This window comes from Pipistrellus kuhlii, unplaced genomic scaffold (genome assembly GCF_014108245.1).
Source record: "Pipistrellus kuhlii isolate mPipKuh1 unplaced genomic scaffold, mPipKuh1.p scaffold_m20_p_3, whole genome shotgun sequence".
Classification (NCBI taxonomy): Eukaryota; Metazoa; Chordata; class Mammalia; order Chiroptera; family Vespertilionidae; genus Pipistrellus; species Pipistrellus kuhlii.
Window position 1 is genome coordinate 145057590 of NW_023425529.1, and position 23236 is coordinate 145080825.

The 23236-nt window shown below is 37.8% G+C and overlaps 1 protein-coding gene across 1 annotated transcript in view; it reads left to right on the forward strand.

Annotated features, from left to right (window-relative positions):
- The window catches only part of GPC5 (glypican 5), a 1238338-nt gene that overhangs the window by 254024 nt on the left and 961078 nt on the right, over positions 1-23236 (forward strand). The gene's annotated exons all lie outside the window — the stretch shown is intronic.

Sequence of the window (23236 nt, forward strand, 5' to 3'; positions counted from 1 at the left end):
ATGTAAATCATGGTAGAAATAGAAATACAGGAAGGATGCATGGTAGGATTGGGAAAGGTCAGTATTGATATATGGACTGAATTCAGTGACCTTTGAGCTCTTTTTCTCTGTACCCTATGGGTAGTCTGATTTGAAGAAGATACCACCTTATTCCATCAACCAACAATAGGTGCTTGATGCTGGATATCACAGTTAGAGAAGGAGCTTCGCATTTCAAGGTGACCTCCAGAATTTTAAATTAAATTTAATGTTTCAATTACAGTTTACATTGAATATTATTTTTAGTGCTTTCAAGTGTACTGCATAGTGTTTAGATAATTATACATGTTACAAAGTGATTCCTCTCATATTTCAAGTACCCACCTGGCACTATATACATAGTTATTGTAATATAATATTAGAGGCCTGATGTATGAAGATTCGTGCAAGAATGGGCCTTCCTTACCCAGGGTGCCAGAGCCACCTTTCTACTTTCCCACACTGCCTAGAGGCCCAGAGCAGCTGGGGCAGTGTAGAATGCCTGCATCTCACCCTATCCCTGACTGCTCTGTGTCTGCATATGCAAATTAACCCATCAACTTTGTTAATTTGTATACTCACTCCTGATAAGCTGGTGGGCATCACAAAGGTATGGTCAATTTGTATCTCATTATTTTATTAGTGTAGATTACTAGAGACCCAGTGCACAATTGAAATAGCATGAGGAGGTGCCCTGCCTCCTGTTGTGCAAGGAGGCACCCTGTGAGGGGCCAGGACCGTGCCTGACATGCACAGTGCCAGCCACCATGGGAGTCAGGCTGGATGGGTGCCACAAGAGTCCAGACCAGTGCCACGTGGTGCCGGGACCCAAGCCTGACCCACAGTGTCCTCTGGCCCCCCTGCCTGTGTCTGCTCTGGGGCTGTCTGGCCTGAGCCACCATGCCAGCTCAGGAAGGCCTCCCAACTTCTGTTTTGTCTCTGCTCCGGGCCTCACCTGTGTGTGTAATCCTCCTGTCTCTTCATGACCCACTACAGAGACCTGGCCTAATTTGAATATTACTTCTTTATAATATAGATTGACTATTTTCCCTATGATATACTTTATATCTCTATTTATTTTGTAACTAACAATTTGTACTTGTACTTCTTAACCTTTACCTTTTTCACAAACTTCTTAAAATTCTTCCTTAGTTGACAAATGTAAAAACATAGAAGTGAGCAGAAAGCCTACTCAAGGCTTATTACATTTCTTCTTACCCTTCCCACACACTTACCCTCTTGACAATAGTCAGCATGGACCTAGAGGATATTATGCTAAGTGAAATATGTTAAGGTGACCTTTAGGTTTTGATCTAGGGATAGGAAACCTTTATCCTCTAACTGGATAGAGGAGGGCTCTAACAACAATTACCATTGTGCCAAAAATCATGTAGTTATAACTCCCCTTAATAAAGTAGTAATAAAGTGAGAAAATTATCCAAAGAATTAAAAGAAGGTAAAACATTTGTCTTTCAATGATTTAATAGTGGAAACCACCTGAGTTATCTCTCAGTATATGTATCTATTTTTTTAAATATATTTTATTGATTGATTTTTTACAGAGAAGAAGGGAGAGAGATAGAGAGCTAGAAATGTCAATGAGAGAGAAACATCGACCAGCTGCCTCTTGCACACCCCCTACCGGGGATGTGCCCGCAACCAACATACATGCCTCTGACCAGAATCGAACCTAGGACCTTTCAGTCCACAGACCGACGCTCTACCACTGAGCTAAACCGGTTTCGGCATCTTTTTACTTATTGTACTTACTATATGAGCTATATGATGCTCTGTCATATTAGATGTTAATTTACAAATAGTTTTTGTCCTGTTGAATTAAATTTTTATCCTGTTGAATTAATTTTTGTCTGACTGAGAAAACAGCAAAGTTACCATTTTATTTACCTAAAAATATTAATTTTATATCTTACATCAAACATTGGAATAATATTCCAGGGTTGTTTTTTTATTGACTGTAATGCTAATCTCTGGTATTCACCTTTCAAATGGCTTTCTTGTGCTGCTTATTCCCTCATTGAATTGTACCAGTTGAATAAATCTTTCACAACTGCTCATTTTAGATTAGTTTCATATTTATTATTTTTTATTAGAGTCATATTTATTATTTTTTTTGAAAATTATATTTTGACCTAACACATTGAGAAAAAAGGCACTAGAGAAACTGTTGCTCTAATGGATAGTATTTTTTTTTTATAGAAAGTGACAGAAACTCAAGTTATTTAAACTCTCCTAAGGAAGGGGTTGACTATTAGACCATATAACTAAAAAGTCAAATAGGTCCTTGCCAGTGTAGCTCAGTTGGTTGGGTGTCATCCTGTGCACTGAAAGGTTGCCAGTTCCATTCCTTATCAGGACACATGCCTGGGTTGAGGGCTTCATTCAACTTGATCACCAGTGGAGGGCATATTGGAGGTAGCCGTTTTGGTGTTATGCTCTCACATTGATGTTTCTCACTCTTACATTGAAATTTCTCTCTCTCTCTCTCCCTTACTCTCTCTAAAAATTCAATTAAAATATTAAAAAATAAACATAAATAAAAAATCATATGGTACAGATAGCTGAATGTCTGGCCTGATCTAATTCTTCATAAATGTTACCAGAATTCTTGATTCTTCTTTACTTCTCAGTGAAGCTTTTATCCGTGTTGGTTTGTTTCTCAGGCAGGCTGTCACCAAGTGGTAACCAGCAAATAAAACACCGAAACCCATCATCTTCCATTTTAGCAAATAACAATAGAATGTATTTTTCATTACTCAAAATGCCCTAAGCTCTTGCTCATTTCTCTGGTTTGGAGTTTCCTCTTCCCCCCTGAGGCATATGTAGACTCTCTGACCACCCTTGGGTCATATTTCCTGGGGTCAACTGACCTAAATATGCCAACAGAGAAGTAGTTGACTGTTCTCAGAGAATAAATGCAAAGCAACAACAAAAGCAGAAAACATAAAGAAACATTAAAAAAAAATAAGAAATGAAGAAGCATACTTTATATTAAAACAGAAAACATAAAGAAACAGTAAACAAACAAGAAATGAAGAAGCATACTTTATATTAATAAAGAATGCCATTCATAAGGAATATCTCTTAGAAGTGAGCCAGATATCAACGTGTAACAATACATAAGACAAAAATAATAGAACCCTAATTTCGATTGTAATTGAATCCACAAGTTTATGTGCCCAAAAGAGTAAGAGCAATTTACTAAAGAATCAAGTATTGCAACAAGGAAAGACCTTTGAAAGGTAGCCCAACAAGGAGATGGGAGAAAGCCCGAATCTGCCTCTGTGGTTCAGGATTCAGGGCAGAGTATGTGGAAACATTGGAGGACTTTGGATTTTGGCCCAATAAGGGGCTTCAGTCCTGGATATTCCTGAATAAAGGACCTTTCCTCCTCTGAAAGGGTTTTGGGGCTAAAGTTATGATCATGTTTCAGACTTTTGGTTTCATGAGAAGGGTGAGTCTTTAGTTTCAGGTGCAGCTGGAGGTCAAAGTTCTCTCTTCTGAACACCAGATGTGAGACTTGCAGTGTTGATCTGTTGTCTCTGAACAACTGTATCTTGTTAGAAACTGGAAAGGACCAGTTTGAGCTGATTCTGTAGTTACAAATACACAAATTAAAAATAAAACATCATAGACGTAGAAAACTGAAAAATGTTAGCAGTATTCTATATTCCAAGAGTACAATGAAATTACTGGAAGCAATTTAAATCAGAAAGAAGACATTCCTGCCAGGGATTACACTTTCCAAGATAAGTTTACATGGAGGTACTAATTAATACAATTAGATAACACATCAATAAAAAGTAACCTAATGAAAATGGGCAAAGGATTAATAGACATTCTCCAAAGGTGTATACAAATAGCTTCTAAAACATATGAAAAGATATTCTCAATCATTAGTCACTAGAAAAGATTTTCTACATCATTAGTCATGCAAATCAAAAGCACAAGACAGTATACCATTTCACACCACCTGGGATGGTTACAATATAAACAATCTTATAAAATAAAAGCCTAATATGCTAAATGTCTGGTCGTCCAGTCATCTGTTCAACCAATCAAAGCATAATATGCTAATGATATGTTAAGGATACTCAACCACTCGCTATTACATGCACTTAACCAGGGGTCAGTTGACCAGTCAACCAGTTGCAATGATGTGAACTGGCCATCAGGGGGCAGACAGTCGACTAGTTGACCAGTGGCTATGACATGAACTGACCACCAGGGTGCAGATACACTGACTGGTAGGTTAGCTTGTTGCTGGGGTCCAGCTGATCAGGACTGAGCAAGATGGGTTAGATACCCCCTGGAGCCCTCCCACAGTCCCTCTCTGGCTGTCCAACTTCCCATGTCTCTCTCTGGCCCTGATTATGCACTGATGGGGTCCCTTGACCTGGCCTATGCCCTCTCACAATCCAGGACCCCTCAAGAGATGTCAGAGAGCCAGTTTCAGCCAGATCCTGCAGGCCAGGCCACTGGACCCCATTGGTGCATGAATTCGTGCACTGGGCCTCTGTTTGAAAATACCAAGCCTTGCTGAGGCTATAGATACATTTGAACATTCATGAATTGCTGAAGGGATTGTAAAATGTTGCAGCCATTTGGAAAACAGTTTAGTAGTTCCACATAAAGTTAAATATAGAGTTACCATATGACCAACAATTCCAGACCACAGTATATGTCTAAGATAATTTAATACAAAAATGAAAAAACACATATAAACATTTATGGCAGCTTTATTCATAATAGCCAAAAAGTAGAAAAGACCTGCATTCCTCAACTGAAGGATGGATAAATGAAATCATTTTGAGCCAAACAATGGAATATTATTGGGCAATAAAACAGGAATAAGTTACTGATACGTGCTATAATATGTTTGGAACTTGCAAACATTATGGTATATGGAAAAAGTCATAAAGACCACTTATTATATGATTCTGTTCATGTGAATTGTCCAGAATAGCAAATCCATTGAGACAGAAAGCACATTAGTGGTTATCAGGAGGCTGGGGCATGGGGGAATGTGGAAATTCCTGCTAATGTCTATAGGATTATTTTTGTGAAGGGAATAATAAAAATATTGTAAAATTGCATAGCAGTGAGGGTTATACATTTCTCTCAACATAGCACAATTCACTAAACTGCATATTTCAAAAGAGTGAATTTGATGGTACATGAATTGTATAACAATAAAGTTGTTATAAAAAGTTATAATGTATAATTTTGAAGATTGACTCATACAAATGGTAAGCCAGTATATTCCAGTGAATACTTTTCATTTATAGTTTTATTCTTCTGTTGACATATGCTTCTTGTAGCTTTGGGAGCTCAAAGAGACAATTTGTCTTCTCATTGTCATCCAAAGGACACACTAAAAAATGTCTTTAGATATATTTTATCATCAGTGCTGCAACTTGTTTCAAAGAAAGATTTGCCGCATGTATTAAAAGTGTTGTTTTCCTCACAGATAGTAAACTTTTACACCTTGAAAAACAATTTTTACTCATTCATGACATTTCCAGGGTTAGAGAAAATGAATAAGAGATAATCTCATTCATTTATCCAAACATTTAACAAATTTGTATTGAGTGCTTTCAGTGTACCAGGCCTGCTAGACATTGGGTGTATCCAACTGAGCATGCAGCTGCCCCACTGGAATTTACTGTAGACTAACTCACTTTTCATAACTAATTTAGCATGTATAGTCTATTCTCCACACAGAAGTTTGGATAATCTTTCTGAATTATAAAATAGATTATGCTTAATGTTCTCCAGTGACTTCCTATTGGCCTTGGAATAAAAGCTAAACACCTTTATATTAACCTTTAGAGCTTTACACTTCTGGACTTTACCACTCATACCGCTTTGAGTAAATCCTTGCTCTAGTTGTTCTGGAGTTCTCTTGATCCCATTACTTTTACAATGTAGGAACTAAGCTTCAAGTATATCCCTCTCCCCCAATCCTTGCCACCCTGCAACCTTATCTAGACAATTCCAATGCCACTCTTCATTTTGGTCTCAGATACTACTTACTCAGAAGCATTTCCTGGCCTCTGTAGGAAAGGTGAGCTAACTTTGTTATATATACCAGTCACACCAAACCTTTTCTTTTACAGCATTTTGGACACATGCAGTTATTTGATTTTTTGTTTGTATTTTATATAGAATTTTATGTGCCAGAGGGCTGAGACTGTCTGTTGTGTTCATCACGGTATATCTAGAGTCTAACAAATTGTCTTGATGGACACATGAGTTCTTCCATGAGTCTACAGTAAATCTGGCCTTTTGACTGTGTTTCCTAGACTATTGGAATTGCCTTCATATTGATTTCTCTGCTCCACCTGGACTTGTTTGTGTCCAAATTCCTTGCCATGGTGTCTAAGGTCCTCTATGCTATGATATCATTAGATTTCACTTCTCCTATTCATTTCCCTTTTCCTGATCCATCCTCCCTTATATACATGTTTTGGATTAAAGTATTTCACCCTTTTTCTTCAACTCCATGGGGACCTGAATATTCTTCCATAGTGTGTCCCTCTTCCCCCAAAAAACTGGAAGCTTGTCTGGGAATTTACTGGATCTTTTTCATGTCTTTATACCCTCAGTGCTTAATAAAGTATCTGGAAATGTTTGTTGAATTGAAATGAGTTCCTGACTTCACAGTAGAAACTTCTTGATTAATACATGGAATTAGATTTAATTTCGGGCATTTACAATTTTTCATTGAATCTTAAATTACTAACATTTTATATCTCCATGAGAGCACAGCAAGACAATTGTGATAATCTATGAGTCTCTTAATGAATGCACAAAATGCTTCCATTTCAACTTTTATGTAGATAAATATTCTGGCAGTATTAATATTACATCTACATTTATCTTAAGCCCAGCCAAAAATCCCGTTTATCAAATGCGATTGTTAGAACTAAAGGCAGAACAAAAATAATAAACATTGAAAACAAATCTTGGTACATTTGCATATAACTTACATCATTTGGGGTATGGTCCTACACAGAGATCAAAGTTAATTTCACAGATGATATTTTAACGGAACTTTGAATGATGATAACATTTAGGCAAGAAGTAGAAATTTTTTTTTTTTTTTGAAAAGTAGAGGGCAACTTTAGACACTATGAGTAACACAGTTTAGCTAAAGCACATAAAGGGGAGTGCTGGGGAATGTCAAGTTTCAGCTGTAAATTTCCATGCAATGCTTGCTTGTACTCAGTAGGGACTGGGAGGAACCAAGAAAGCCTCGGGTTAGAGAAGCAGTGTGGTGGGAACTGTGCTTTAGGAATGCCAGTCTGGGAGGGAAGGGAGAGGACTAGAGTTGGGAGAGTGTTGGAAGGAATGTTAAGAAGGAGGATCTTGCATCTTTCCAAGGGAAAGCTGATGAATGCTCACTCTAGAGTGATAGGAATGTCTGTGCAGGGAGAAGTAAAACATGAAAACTTTGAACCTGATGAAAGAAGAATAACTTTGTTTTGAACTTTTTAAACCTCTAGCTCATGCCATTTCTGGAGCATCTTCACACAATTTCAGCTTTGAAAAAAAAGTGGTGAATATGTGGCCATACTCATTTATTCTTTAAAATTTTTATCTAATTATTCCCTTGAAAAGTATTTACTTTTACAATGTAGGATTCTTATTCCCTTGATAATGAAAAGGTCAAATTTTGATTTTGTGTGTCTCTAGGGGTATTATTTAGCTTTTCAATGGCCCCTATCCTTTTTTTAAAATATATTTTTATTGATATCAGAGAGGAAGATAGGCAGCAATGGCCCCTATTCTATATATATATATATATATATATATATATATATATATATATATATATATATATATGTGTGTGTGTGTGTGTGTGTGTGTGTGTGTGTGTATGTATGTATGTATGTATATTGATTTTAGAGAGGAAGTAAGAGGGAGAAACATTAATAATCAGAGAGAATAATTGATTGGCTGCCTTCAGCATGCCTCACATTGGGGATCAAGCTGCAAACAATTCATAGGAATTGAACTGTGACCTCCTGGTTCCTAGGTCGATGCTCAACCACTGAGCCATACTTACTGAGGATGACCCCTATCTTAAACTTGATTTCAAGTTGCTTTTCTCTCCTTCCCTATGGTTTTGCACCACCTGAATATGGAGTTGTATGGGTGGGGTGGCCCTCTTTTTTTGTAACAGAACCCTGTAGCTTGTAGAATATTATACTGTCTAACTCACGAAGTTTAAAATATCACAAACTCAATGATCACATAAGGAAAAATGAACCCCATCCCCCTAGAGACCATATTGAAAAACATAATTGAATCAAAGTTATAACTATAATAGTATAACCAAGTTAATATCTACTGTTTAGAATTCTGTTTCATCCCCATCCCATCAACCACAGAATAGGATTCCTTTTTTTTTTTTTTTTTTTTTTTTGCCTTTTTAATAATTAAAATTTGTCTAAAACTTACTCTGGTGCCTCTGGTTCCAAGTGATTTTTTTCTTCAGGCTCCAATGCAACTTACTGCTTATAATATTTTTTGACACATAGCATACTTCCTACAGAGACATTGCTTGTACTGTATTCAAGTTAACTTTATCAATTAATTTTTTTGTCATTGGAAAGCTTCCCTATCTAACCATATTATAAAGTCCTTAAAGACAAGATATTAGAGATTTGGCAAATGTGTTCTAATTCTAGATTTTATTGCCCTTATCAATAAAAAATTCTTTATAGAGAAATTTCTTTAAAGAGAAAAAATCCATATGTATATAGAGAATTTTACAAAATTCCTACTGCTGCACTATATATGTCTATTTCTACAAAATCAAAATATGAGCAGAGCTTAAAAATTTGCTTAAAGTCCATCACCAGTACTTGCACCATCTCTGAAATATGCATTTTACATATCTCCTAGTCATCACTTATCATTCCAGCTCACTAATTCTTGTATTTCTAATCCAAAAATTATTTTATATTATGGAAGTGTTCCACATATTTACTCTCTTCCCTTATTTCTCTCCTTACCAAGATCTAGCTTCTGCAATGCACGTGAACATAGTTCTCATTAGCCATGGATAATTGCAGGAGTTCAGGTTATTTGTTTAAATGAAGTCTCCATGGTGGCACTCACACACCTTGAAAAATATCTCACTTGTTTTATAATAGAACCCTCTTGGATCAAATGATCTGAAATAGGATCTCTACCATTAAACATGCAATTGTGTTGTAATAGCTACTGTCATAAAACAAAACAAAACTGACTTGACTCCATGCTTTCTCTAAGCTCTAAGCTCTGCCTCATAAATTTGCTCTCCTTCACTACCAAACTCTGTGGAAGATTTGTGAATTTTCAGTCTTTGCTTTCTTATTTCTTTTTATCTCATGTACTTCCACTAATCAGTATGCTTTTGCCATACTTCTCCAAATAAACTACACTTTCACAACTCTTATTTCTCATAAGATAATTTTTATCCTATTTTACATGACTGTTAGTCACTTTGGATATATTTGATCACTTCCTATTTTTAAAAAAACACCATCTTCATTTGTATTTTGAGATAGTTCACTCTCATAAGATTCCTCTTCTCTGAAAACTTCTCAGAATCTTTTCCAACTTTTCTTTGTCTCCACTTGTAAATGTTAGAGTAACCATCTATCAGTCTTCAGCTCTCTCCGCCATCTGCACCCATTTCCAAGTAAACGTTGACAACCACATTTATGTATCTTGCCTGACCTCGCCCTTTATTTTCAGCTCATATAACTTCTAGCCTACTGGATAGATTTTCTTGCATTATTCATAATCATACTCACAAAAGCCCAACATATCCGAAGAGACTTTTATTTTTCTTCCCAAATTCATTCTTCTCTATCTCAGATGCTTCTATTTACCCAGATGCTTCAGCCTAAAATTACCAGAAGTCATTCCAGAATTTACTGGTTCTCTCAATCATTATATTTAATCCATCCTCAAAAACTGCTCATCCCACCCATTATGGTCAGTGATCTATTTTTAACTGAGTAACATTCTTTAAGACATAATATATTTAACCTTCTATTTTTAGTTTCCCCAGATTTTGTGTGTGTGTGTGTGTGTGTGTGTGTGTGTGTGTGTGTGTGTATACATATATATATTTTAACTGAAAGTGGGCTCATTGCATTCCCATATCTTAGAATCATGTCCTTCAAACCACAGGTGTTCAAATTATTGATTGACCTTGCTTACTGTAGTTAAAAACAAGGACTAAAATACATATTTTGGCTTTTTAGGCCTGGGAACTTTCTAAACTAATGTGGAAATAATTGGAAACAAGAAAGATAAGAAGGAAGGAAAAAAGTAAAAGGGTGGAAGGAAGGAGGGAAAGGATGGAGGGAAGAAAGAAGAAAGAGAAGATCAGAAAGAGAAAGATGAGAAATAACTGATTACCTTTGTCAACTTTTAGTCTCTCCCTATCCCTGACTATAAAACAACTCAGAATAAACTAGTTCACAATTCTGGGCTGCTTTTCCTTTTCTCATTTGATCACATTGGCATTGCAACACCAGTCAGAGTAGTTTTACATTAAAAAGTGGATTTTAATGAATATTTCTTATATCTAAACATTTTTTACTTCAGTTTTCAAGTTGGATTTTTCTCCAGGAATCCTGAGCTAAATGATTTTAAATGGACCCATATTAAGTTTAATTAATGATTATGAATAGAATTGAAATGCAGAAGCTCCCTCTGGTGGTTTGATTTGCAGGTGTGTGAAAATAGTAATGCAGAATCAAACTTGTTTTCTGTGGGCCAAAGTCAAGATTGTAAAAATATTTCTGCTTCTCCCTGTCCTCCTTTCCTCCTCCTCTTCTCCTCCTTTAATTTTGAATATAAAATGAATTAGAGTGGCAACCTTTATGAAGGTAGCTACAGAAATGCATATGCAGATGCAACTTCTGGAAAATGAAAAGGAAAGACAAGGAGAAACCAATCTCCCAAGTCCAGACATTCTGTGGCTCTAAGAAAACACTTAAAATTTATTTTCATTATTATTGTTGAAAGTATTACTGATGCCCCTCCCTCTTTTAAAGTTACTCTATCAAGTAAACACTTTTTAAAAAAAGTCTGTTTACTCTTTGCCAATTACATAAACATAATATGTAAACATATCTCCAGCCCTTGCAAAGTGGGGACAGTAGGTGTTTTCTCCCCTATTTTACTTTAACGAGTTTTATTTGCTTTCCCCCCAGCAAGAGCTGGGCACTTAGTACAAATTTAGAATTCTCCTATGTATAACTTATACAGTATTTAAAGGCAGTGCTTCAGAGAGCCTTAATAATTTATAACCTATTATAATATTCCTTGTTGCAACACAAGAATGTTCTAGTGTTTTAAAAGTGGTGTTATGGGTTTCACTGCTATATTTTTTCCCCCGTAGCTGGCTTATGGGATTACTTGTAATTTGAATTTCTAAGTAGCATGTGCATTATTTGAATGGTGTTTATTCCATATTTTTAGAGTGTGATAGTCTGAAATCACTTATTTTTTATTTCCCTTAATACAAACTTAACAGAAGCTTTTAAAATAATATACTATCACTATGCCAGAATTCTAGTCATCCTGATATTGATTTTTCTAACCAAAAATAACTTTGAATGGGGAAACATTCTGGCTTGCTAATGGAAATTTTTAGAATATATTTTATAGTGGCTCTTTAAAGTTCAATTTTGCTGGATTTCACCTCTTGGTCATATATTTCTATTATATCATTGTGTTCAATTAATATTGTTTAATTATCATTTGTTTAATAGTTTGTCAGTATTCATTCAGAGTATTATAATTTCATTGAAGTATATGTTGTGTTATATTCAAGCATATACTAGGATCATGTTTTGGGTGGAATATACCTGATTCAAATGTTGAATTCCTGTTATGATATAGGAGGACACTTTGATATGTATCTATAGGATTAGAAGATAGATATATTTTTTAGACAAAACACTGTGACATGTGAAGAACATTAATATATTTGATAACATCAGGGAGATTAAAGAGGACTTTTCTAATGTTTTCATGAGTTTTTTTCATATCTGCTTCCTCCTTTTATTAATTGCATGATTTCGCATTTAGTTCATGAATCAAAGTATTTTTAAGCTACAAAAAAAACTATTGATGTTGTTAATAACAAGCCTGATTTGGGCATTGCATTAGTCAGAATTTTTCAGAGAAACAGAATAGGAGACATATCATTGATATATCTATATCGATCTCAGTGTATAAAGATATTTATTATGAGGAACTGGTTCACATGAGAAGTCCCACATTCGGCTATCTCAAGCTGGAGACCCAGGTTTACCCAGTATGAGTTTGAAGGCCTGGGAACCAGGGGTGCTGATGGCATGAATCTCGGTCTTGAGAGCAGAAGAGAAGACACATCCCAGTTCAGGCCCTCAGTGGCTTAGATCAGTAGTCAGCAAACTCATTAGTCAAGAGAGCCAAATATCAACAGTACAATGATTAAAATTTCTTTTGAGAGCCACATTTTTTAAACATCAACTTCTTCTAATGCCACTTCTTCAAAATAGACTTTCCCAGGCTGTGGTATTTTGTGGAAGAGCCACACTCAAGGGGCCAAAGAGCCACATGTGGCTTGAGAGCCACAGTTTGCTGGTCACGGGCTAGAATAGATGATGCCCTCTCACATTGGGGAAGACAGTCTACTGAGTCCACTGATTCAAATGCTAACCTGATCTGAAAGCACCTTCACAGACACATGCAGAAATAATGTTTAATCTGGGCACCCTGAGACCAGTCAAGGTGATACATCAAATTAACCATCACAGGTATTCAATATGCAATTATGACATCATCATTAAAGCCAATATTTATCAATTTCCTCCCAAGTGTAAAGCACTGAAGAAGGTGATATTAACATTTGATAACAACCTTTACAGGATATTTGTAAAATACCCTTTAAAAATATCACTTATTCTCTAAATATCTTAATATGCAGTTTCAAAGATCTATGTGGATAAGGGAGGTTTTAATTTCTACCATGGATTTCAGGTGCAAATATAAATCATTAGCACTTTAATATTAAAAATCTAATGTTTTGGAGAAAATATTGAGGATTCATACATTCAGAATATGTAAATAAAGTAATTGTAAAATTTATAGTGAAACCTGACACACCTTTGCTTTTGTAATTCTGTTAATCAGGTATTTGATTAGGCCAAATTATTTTGTTGTGATAGTTTTTAGATGAGGAAGTTGCCAAATATCCTTTTTTACAATGTTATTTGGATTTTGTAGAAGAGAGAAAATTGTTTCATTGCTATCTCATAAAATTGGGACTTGGAGTTCTTTTCATAATTCAGTTATTCTGGTTTTTCTCCCCAAACCAGAAATCAAGTTGTCTAGTATCTCTGTAATTCTTACTTTCTCCCCATCTTTATTAGTCCTCTGGAATCTTCAAGGTAATAACTGCTGTGTTCCTCTCATCCACTTCCACATTTGTAGGGAAAATGGGATTCTATTGTCTATTTATATATCTAGATCATTTTCAATCCAAATTATTCTATTCATGTAGAATACTTAGGTACCAGGAATTACATAATGTGAATCCCTCATAATAAATATGAATATATGAATAGTAAGACCACCAATAAGCCTTAAAAAGAGAACACCAATTCAAAAGTAAATAGACTCACCCTAGCCATTTTGGCTCAGTGAATAAGCGTTGGCCTGAGGACTGAAGGGTGCCTTCAATTTTGGTCAAGGGCACATGCCTGGGTTGTGGGTTAAGATTCCCAGTAGGAGGCATGCAGGAGACAGCTGGTCAATGATTCTCTCTCATCATTAATGTTTCTATATCTCCATCCCTCTCCCTTACTCTCTTGAAGCAATAAAAATATATTTAAAAATCAAAGACAAAAACAAAAAAGGTGTTGGTAAAGGGGAGAGATCAACCAAAGGACTTGTATGGATGCATATAAGCCTAACCAATGGGCACAGACACCAGGGATGTGAGGGCATGAGTGGGGGTTGGAGGAGGCAATGGGGGAATAAGGATACATGTGTAATACCTTAATCAATAAAGAAAAATAAAGAAAGATAAAAAAAATAAAAATAACATTCTGATGCACATACATACATACATTATTTTCTCGGTCAATACAGCAAGTCGTTTTTAAAAGAAAAAGACTCACACCAATGGGTTTGTTTAAAATTAAGCAGAGTTATGCTGATAACACCAGATGTCTAGTTGTAATTCACTTCCCTAATGCTGACGAATATATGTATTCATAAACAAATCAAATGAATTGCCAAGAGATAAATGCTACTGTTAACACCCTATCAAAACAAAAAATAAAAGTAAATAGACTCTTCCACTGATGAGATGTAGTCTTAGCAAAGATATTTTTCTGCTTTGGTTTTAAAATATCTTCTCTATAACTTCCAACTCTATTAGTCTAAATTTTTTTTTCCTTCCTTCCTTTTGTTCCCTTTATAATTCCCTTCTCTTCTTCCTTATTTTTAGTTCCTCTTGTTTTTTCTTATTTTTAAATTTGAGTTCTTTTTCCCTTGCTTCTGAAAGATTTTCTTTCTGGCCTTTTTTATTTTATATATATTTTATAATTTCCTCAATTTCAAGACTTTAACTATTGGCTCTATGCAGGTGATTCTAATCATTAACTTTCTTTTTATCTTCAAACCATCATTTAATATTATCTTTTAGGCTTCCCTCCAAATCAAAATTCTAAATGAAATATAAGGAACAAATAAACCAAAACAGTATATTTATTCCATCTTCTATCTTCTACATATCAGTTATTGGGTCTTTACTCTCATTGATTACAAGATTCAAAACTGCTAACAACTTTAGTTATTTCTCTTTTGCCTTTTATAGTGAATCAACCAGTACCCAAATCTCATTTAATTTACTCATAAAAAGAGCTTTCTCTCTGATTTTATGGGATCTTTTTGAGTTTATTCTAATATAAATGGGAAATGTCTTACCAATGGGAAATGTCTTTGTCTACTTGCTCTTCCCAAAACAAGGCTCTGATCATGCCATTCCTTTGCTTACTAATCATGAATAAATAAATTACACTAGAGGCCCAGCGCATGAAATTCATGCATGGGGTGGGGAATGTCCCTCAGCCCAGCCTGTACTCCCTCCAATCTGGGATCTTTTGAGGGATGTCTGACTGCCCCTTTAGGCCTGATCCCAGTGGGCCCAATCACAATTCAAGACTGCTGACTCCCAACTACTTGCCTGCTTCTGCTTGATTGCCCCTAACTGCTTCTGCCTGCCAGCCTGATCACCACCTATCCACTTCACAGCCAGCCTGGTTGACTCCTAACTGCTCCCCAGCCAGCCAATTGCCCTTAACTGCCCTCCCCTGCCAGTCTGGTCACCCCTAACTGCCCTCCCCTACAGTCCTGGTTACCCTTACCTGCCCTCCCCTGCTGGCCTGGTAACCCTTACCTGCCCTCCCTTGCAGGCCTGTGCCCCCCCCAACTGCCCTCCCCTACAGTCCTGGTCCCCCCCCCCCCAACTGCCCTTCCTTGCATGCCTGGATGCGCCCCTCCTCTCCCCCAACTGTCCTCCTCTGCAGACCTGATCCTCCCACAACTGCCCTCCCCTGCTGGCCTGGTCTCCCCTAACTGCTCTCCTGCTGGCCTGATTGCTCCCAACTGCCCTCTCTTGCAGACCTGATCCTCCCAAACTGTTCTCCTCTGTTGGCCTGGTCCTCCCAACTGTCCTCCCCTGCAGGCCTGGGTACTTCCCCCCCCCCTCCCCAACTGTTCTCCCATGCAGGCCTGGGTCCCTTCTAACTGCCCTCCCTTGCTGGCCTGATCACCCTCAACTTCCTTCCCCTGCTTACCTGGTTCCCCCCAACTGCGCTCCCCTGAAAGCCTGGGTCCCCCCTAACTGCCCTCCATTGCCCCCCAACTGCTCTCCTCTGCCAGCCTGTTCACTCCCAACTGCCCACTACTGCCCTCCCCTGCCAGCCATTTTGTGGTGGCCATCTTGTGTCCACGTGAGGGTAGCCATCTTGTGTCTTGGGACTAACTGTCAATTTGCATATTACTCTTTTATTAGATAGGATAGTCTGCAAAATAAAATGTAAACTTCATGAACCTGGCATTTAAGCACCCCTCACCCTATCATTTAGCCCAACCTACTTTCTGAAGTTCTGAGTAGAATAAAATTAAAATCATGGATTTTATGTGTGTCTGGAAAAATTAATCTTATTCTGATTTGTGGTTAGATATTTTTATTCCTAATCCCCAGAACGAACTGTTGCTGACCATTGCTTCTCTGGCTGCAAGTCTCAAGGGGTCCCTTAGATGTTAAGGGAAAAGGAGAAGGGAAAGGGACTGGAGTGGGCATGCTCCTTGGAGGGAGAGCATGCACTGGGTCCTTTGTCCTGAGGACATTCATCTCTCTCTTGCAGGTGGGTATCTTAGGGGAGCTCTCAGAGGAGGGTCTTAATAGAATATTCATCAGCTTTCCAGGTGTGCTCTTTCAGGGTCCTGGTTTCCACTGATTAGTTGGTGCAGCAGGGGGCCATTAGTCAATGTAGCTGGTCCTAAGGCAGCCACGCTGTCACTTGTCTGGTGTTGCTGCTTTTCTGGGCCTTGAACTGAAATACAACTGAAGCCTAGATGTTATCTTTAGGGAGGAAAGATCAGGGGGGGTCTTAACCTCCTGACCAGAGATCTGAAAGATCAGGGGTCCAAACCATATGACCAGTGATATGCTAGGGGAAGGTAGGTTACCCTGGTGACAAGTTTCTTATTTTCCTAGTTTCACCCCTTGGTAGGCATCCAGGGCTGTTACAGAAAACCAAAGAAGAACAAAGCAATAGTTAGAGAGATGGATTTACATTTATTATGCACCGGTCCAGAGGGAAATGTATCTCAAATTCTGGGCCCCAACATGCAGGAATTCTATTTATATGATCCTACCCTCTTTGTCTCCCAAATATGGAGTGTTTCCAGCCCCCTTTTGCAAGTTCTTAAAGAGCCAGTGTGTACTGGGGCCTTGAGACCTCAACCAGAGGCCTGGCCTGGCGCCAGCACTGATGACCTTGTCTGGGAAAGTTAAATCCACAGAAGCCAAATAGCAGTTTTAAAATTTCAAACAGCAGTTTTCTTATAAGATGGATGCTTCAGGGCTTTCTGCCCTGGTGAGTTTCTATACTTGGCCCATCATCCTTGCTCTGCTCATGTCTGTCTAACAGACACCAAACCACCTAACTATGGCCTGTAGAAAAGCAACCTACATACACAGTAATGTAGAGTCCACCTTTGCCTTATTCTCCAAACCAGGTTGCTTAATAAACACTCACAATTCCTCCACATTTGTTGCTTTTCAATTGGTAATAGTATCAACATTTTTTTTTACATTTTTTATTATTAATAAACATTTTTTAAAAACATTGCCAAATAAATGGAGGTTGTGATTATGGAAGTTCAGTGAAAATAAACTAACGAGTGTTCTTTGCAAAGCTTTTTGAGATTATTAATTAAAAGTTTTCAATATTTGAAGATTTGAGTAAGACCTAGTGGATAGACACACAGAGGCTGCAAGAGAAGTTTATACTTTTGGATACTAAGTGACAAGAAGTTGTTGGGACCAAAATATGACCAGAGTGGGAGAAATGATATGAGTTTGGAGCAACTGTAGGAGTCATTTCAAGGTGAGATGGCAACTTAGAATCAGTGGGAAGCCAGAGATGGAATTTATGGCAGGAGCAAATAAGCATTAGGGAAGAAAATATTTTTTTCCCCCAAGACATTTCAGACTGATTGCAGGGGAGAACAGTTGAGACCAGGGAGGAGAAAAAGGAGGAAATTGCAGTATAAGTCAACGATGAAAAACTGTCAAAGTTAAGTGTGAGGGTTTTATCAATAGCAAGAAGGTGCTAGTTATTGAAATGTGCCACCCACATCAGCTCACCTCAGGGGAGCCAAGGTGCAAGGCTAATATGCCAGTAACAGATGGTTTTCCATTCCTTTTCAGTCAAGTGTGAAGTAGAGTTCCCTGATAGTGAGTCAACAAATAGAAGGGCTTTGAAATTTATCTGTATTTATTGGAATCTGCTATACGTGCTTGTACCTTTGGATATGACCAAACATAACTTACTATATCTCTATGGCTTGTACATTTTCTTTTCTATTTGTCAAAATAAGTATAAGTTAAAAGATGATAATGGAAATATAGATCTTTTCCTTTATACTTAAATAAAACTTATTTAATTATAAATTTACATAATTTATTTTTAAGCAACCACTATGTTTAGGGAATAAAGATCTTATGAGGCATTTTCAGCTCTCCATCTGCCTTCCAGAGAAACATGTTTAGTAGTAGGTATGGTGATAGGTCCAGCATGGAAGGGATAGGGTGACATAGGATTTCCCTTAACTCATAACTGCAAAGTGCTTTATTCTCTCAAGTTTCAAGGATGAGAAAGCTGGCATTTAAAGAAGTTCTGTAACTTGTCTAGAGCCCATGGCTAGTCACATTGGACCATGACTGCAGTGTTTCCCTTTTACTCTTCCATTTCTAAATATCCTGGAGCTTCACTAAACAATTACTATTGAGATTTCCTCTGTCAACTTATATCATCTTTCCTTGTTTCGTGTTACGAGGAGTTGTTGAAAATGAAGATACTTTCCTCCCTTTTTATGACCATTTTAGCACCTTGCTAATATATTTACAGTCTTCTCTCACTATTTTTCAGCTTCCATGATTGGAAATTCACTTTGAGCCTTTTAACACCTCGACCTTACACTTCCCTAACTTCTCACTTTCAGTAATTTGTTAAACTCTGTTGATCTTATTTTTCAAAATAGACTTTATTTTTTTTAGAGCAGTTTTAGGTTCACATCAAAATTGAGCTGAAAGTACAAGGATTTCCCATCTAGCCTCTGCCCCGTCCCCCCACACACACACACACACACACACACACACACACACACACACTCATATGGATAACCCTCCCCCATTATAGTATCCTCCACCAGAGTGATACATTTCTTATGATTGATGAACCTACATTGATTGACACATCATTATCACTCAGAGTCCATAGTTCATTTTTGGTACATTCTATGGGTTTGGACAAATGTATAAAGACATGTCTCCACCATTATAGTATCATACAGAATAGTTTTACTGCTCTACGCTACAAATCCTCTGTGCTCTGCCTCTTCATTTTCCTCCCATTCCCATCCCTGGCAACAACTGATATTTTTACTATCTCCATGATTTTGCCTTGTTCAGAATGTCATATAGTTGGTATCATACACACAAAAAAGTAGGCTTTTCAGTTTAGCTTGTTTTACTTCGTAATGAGTATTTAAGTGTTCTTTATGTCTTTTTACAGCTTAATCATTCATTTCACTGCACACCACCTACTGGGGATTGGGCTTGCAACCTGGGCATGTGCCCTGAGTGGAATAGAAATGATGATCTTTCGGTGCACAGGATGGTGCTCAACCAGCTGAGCCACACAGTGTCTCTTCACAGGCAGTGTCACTGCTGTAGTACAGAAAAAAAAATTTTTTCATAGGACTGCTTTAGGGTTGTATTAATCTACCTGCCTGTAATAGGTCTCTGTCTCTCTCTCTCTCTCTCTCTCTCTCTCTCTCTCTCTCTCTCTCTCTCTCTGTCTCTGTCTCTCTCTCTCGTTCAGCTTATAAAGTGCTGTCCTATTCACTTGCTAAATATCAGCTCTAGTATTTTACTTTTCCATCCAACAGCCGGCAGAGGCTTTTGTCTAATAAATAAAATTTATTAGCTTGAAGATCTTCAACCTACCATTCAAATAGAATATTGTTTTGCTATTATCCTTCATGCCCTTCTTTCCAGGAAAACTGAATTTTCATTTATTTTCTCTGTCAGCCTTATGTTTTCTTGCACTTACCTCTCAGGATTTTTCATCATTATTCATTGTTCTGACAACATGATATATCTAGTCAATCTCTATGCCACTACCTCTTCCTCCGGTGTACTTATATCTGCTTCTTCCTTTTCACCTGTTCTGTCACTGCCTTTGGGCTTAGCAATTCTCCAGTGCTTTCTGCAGGAACCTATTTTTTGTTTGTTTGTTTTTGTTTTTTGTTTCCTCCCAAAGTTTTCTTTATTCAAATACTATCTAAGATTTTATTTATTTTATTTAAATTCTTTATTTTTAAAGTATTTCACAAATCTCCTTTTCCCCCCATTGATCTCTTCCTGGCCATTCCTAACCCCCAGCACATGTCTTTACCCCCCCCCCCCCCTACTGTCTGTGTCACTTGGTTATGCTCATATTCATGCATACAATTCCTTTGGTTGATCTCTTACCACTCACCCTGCCTCCCCAAGCCCTTACTCTACTGTCTTTCCTCTTAGGTTGGACAGTCTGTTCCATGCTTCTATGACTCTGGCTCTATTTTTGTTCATTAGTTTATGTTTTTCATTATATTCCACAAATGAGTGAGAGCATCTGATATTTATATTTCTCTTCCCAGCTTCTCTGGCTTAGCATAATGCTCTCCAGGTCCATCTAAGCCGTTGAACTCCCTCCCTGCATACTCCTGTTGTGAAGATCTTTCTCTTGTGAAAATATTAAGCTACTATTTTCCTGCTTGGGAACTTTTCTTTGTTCTTCATTTGCTGGAGCAATTTTTTTTCTTTTTTCTTTTTTTAGCATGGTATCTAAGACATGGCTTTTTCAAATATTGAGATATAATTGACACTTAACATTATATTATTGAGTAGTTTCAGGTGTACAACATAATGATTCAATATTTGTATGTATTACAGAATGATCACCACAATAAGTCTAGTTAACAACCATCATCATACATATCACAACATTTTAATGTCTTACCTCTTGTACCACCTTCTTTAATTATATACTTTCTGTTCTATGTGAACATAGTAAGTTGTACACCTCTCTTTGCTTTTTCATTCTCTCTTGGAATCTTTTCCCTGCTTTGTTCATCTGAGAAATTCCCAATTCATCTTTTATTTTTTTCTCTTATTTTTTTTTTCAAATCTCACTCTTCCCATTGTGGGCTTCCTTCTCACAGTATTATGCTCAATTTCTCCTCTAAGTTCTATATGTGTGAGTGTGTGCTATTGCCCCAAATTTATGACTACATTTTTCTTCATACTCCCTTTTCATATCCTATTTTTTTAATTTCATCTTTTAACTGCTGTTTAGACATGACCTCCTGAAGCTCTTTCCTGAGCATCCCAAATAGAGTTAATCTGTCTATTTTTAAGTGTTGCAATATTACTTCTGTGTGTTTCTTTGATCTTGTAATTGAATTGCAATTACTACTAGTATATTACATGTCTGGCTTTCCTCTTAACTGTGAATACCAATGACACTTTATTCATGTGGACTTGTATGTATCTCTGTTATCTCCCAGAATAAAGGTTCAATGGATATTTATATATTTATATTTTGGTTGAATTGAAATAAACCTCAGCATATTGAGGGAAAATGGCTGCTCCAAGTTACATCTCCATGGAGTAGTCTTTCCCATAGCATCTTTCCTGATGTTTTTCTTCACCATTACCCTGAACTATAAATGATCCCACTTTTTTCCAGATGCCATAACACCTTGTCTGCTTCACTTTTTTGATACAACTGGCATTTTGATATTTGGAAGGATTTTTTTTTTCTTTCCATCTGAATTTTCAGCTCTTTTAGGAGGAAATTTTAATTTCTGATCTTTTATCTTTTACTAGCGGCCGGGTGGGGGTCTCTCAGCTTGGCTAGTGATAGGGGTGGATCAGGGCTATCTTGCCTAGTCCCGATCAGGGCTGATCAAGGCCTGCTGGCTGGGGGGGAGGGACTGTGAGAGGTTGACTGGCCAAGGGAGGTTGACTGTGGGAGCACACTGACCACCAGGGGGCATCTCCTACATTGAGCATCTGCCCCCTGGTAGTCGGTGCACATCATAATGACTGGTTGAATGATCATTTGGTCCATTAGGCGTTTATATATATAGACTAGAGGCCCTATGCATGAAATTCGTGCAAGGGGCCCAGCCCTCACAGCTGTGGTGGCTTGCCTTGGCCCTCACAGCCCTGGCTTTGTCCAGAAGGTTGTCTGGAAGGATGTCCAGAAGAACGTCTGAAGGTCATTCATCTGTCTGGTCTAATTAGCATATTAACCTTTTATTAGTATAGGTAATAAGTGCAATATGCTAATTAGACCAGTAGATCTTCCAGATGTCTTTCTGGACAAAGCAATGGTGGCGGGGCGGAGGCAGAGGAGGTTAGAGGCAATCAGGCTGGCAGGGAGGAACAGCTGGGGACAAGCAGGCTGGTAGGGAGTAAGTAGGGGGAGAGCAGGACAGCAAGGGGAGCAGTTGGGGGCAAGTAAGCCAGCAGGAGGTGTATTTGTGAGCCGGCAGGCCAGCAGGGGAACAGTTGGGGGCAATCAGGCCAGCAAGGGGAGCAATTGGGGGCAATCAGGCTGATGCGGGGGGCAGTTGGGGGATAGCAGACCAGCAGGGTGTCAATTGGGGGGGAGCAGGACAACAAGGGGGCAGTTAGGGGCAACCAGGCTGGCAGGGGGGCAGTTAGGGGTGATCAGGCAGGCAGGCTGGTAAGCAATTAGGAGCCAGCAGTCCAGGATTGTGAGAGAGATGTCTGACTGCTTTTTTGGTCTAATCCCTGGGATAGGGCCTGAACCGGCAATCGGACATCCCCCAAGGGGTCCTGGATTGGAGAGGGTACAGGCTGGGCTAAAATGACCCTCCCCCTGCACAAATTTTATGCAGCAGACCTCTAGTTATAGATAATACCTAATACATATTCTTTGCAAATACTAGAAACAAAATAAATATGGGTTAAATAAATGACTTGGTACATAAGATTTTAATGTTCATTGCATGAGAAATCGAAGAAATTTAGAACTTTAAGGAACTTTGGAATAATTCACCGTAAAAGTTTCATTTTACCTATAAAGGTATCAAGTTCAAAGAAGTTCTGCCTCTGTTTTCAAGATCTCAGCACTTAAGGAGGAAAAATTAGGGTACTAACCAAAGTCTCCTGATTATGAGTCAATGCTTTTATATATTTCTAATTATACTACTCTGCCTCTTTCATTGAATAAAGTATCAATGAGCTTTTTTGATACTTTACATTGTCATGCCTTCAATTATTGACTTAATTTTTCAATAATAATTTTGTAAATTATACAAAGAT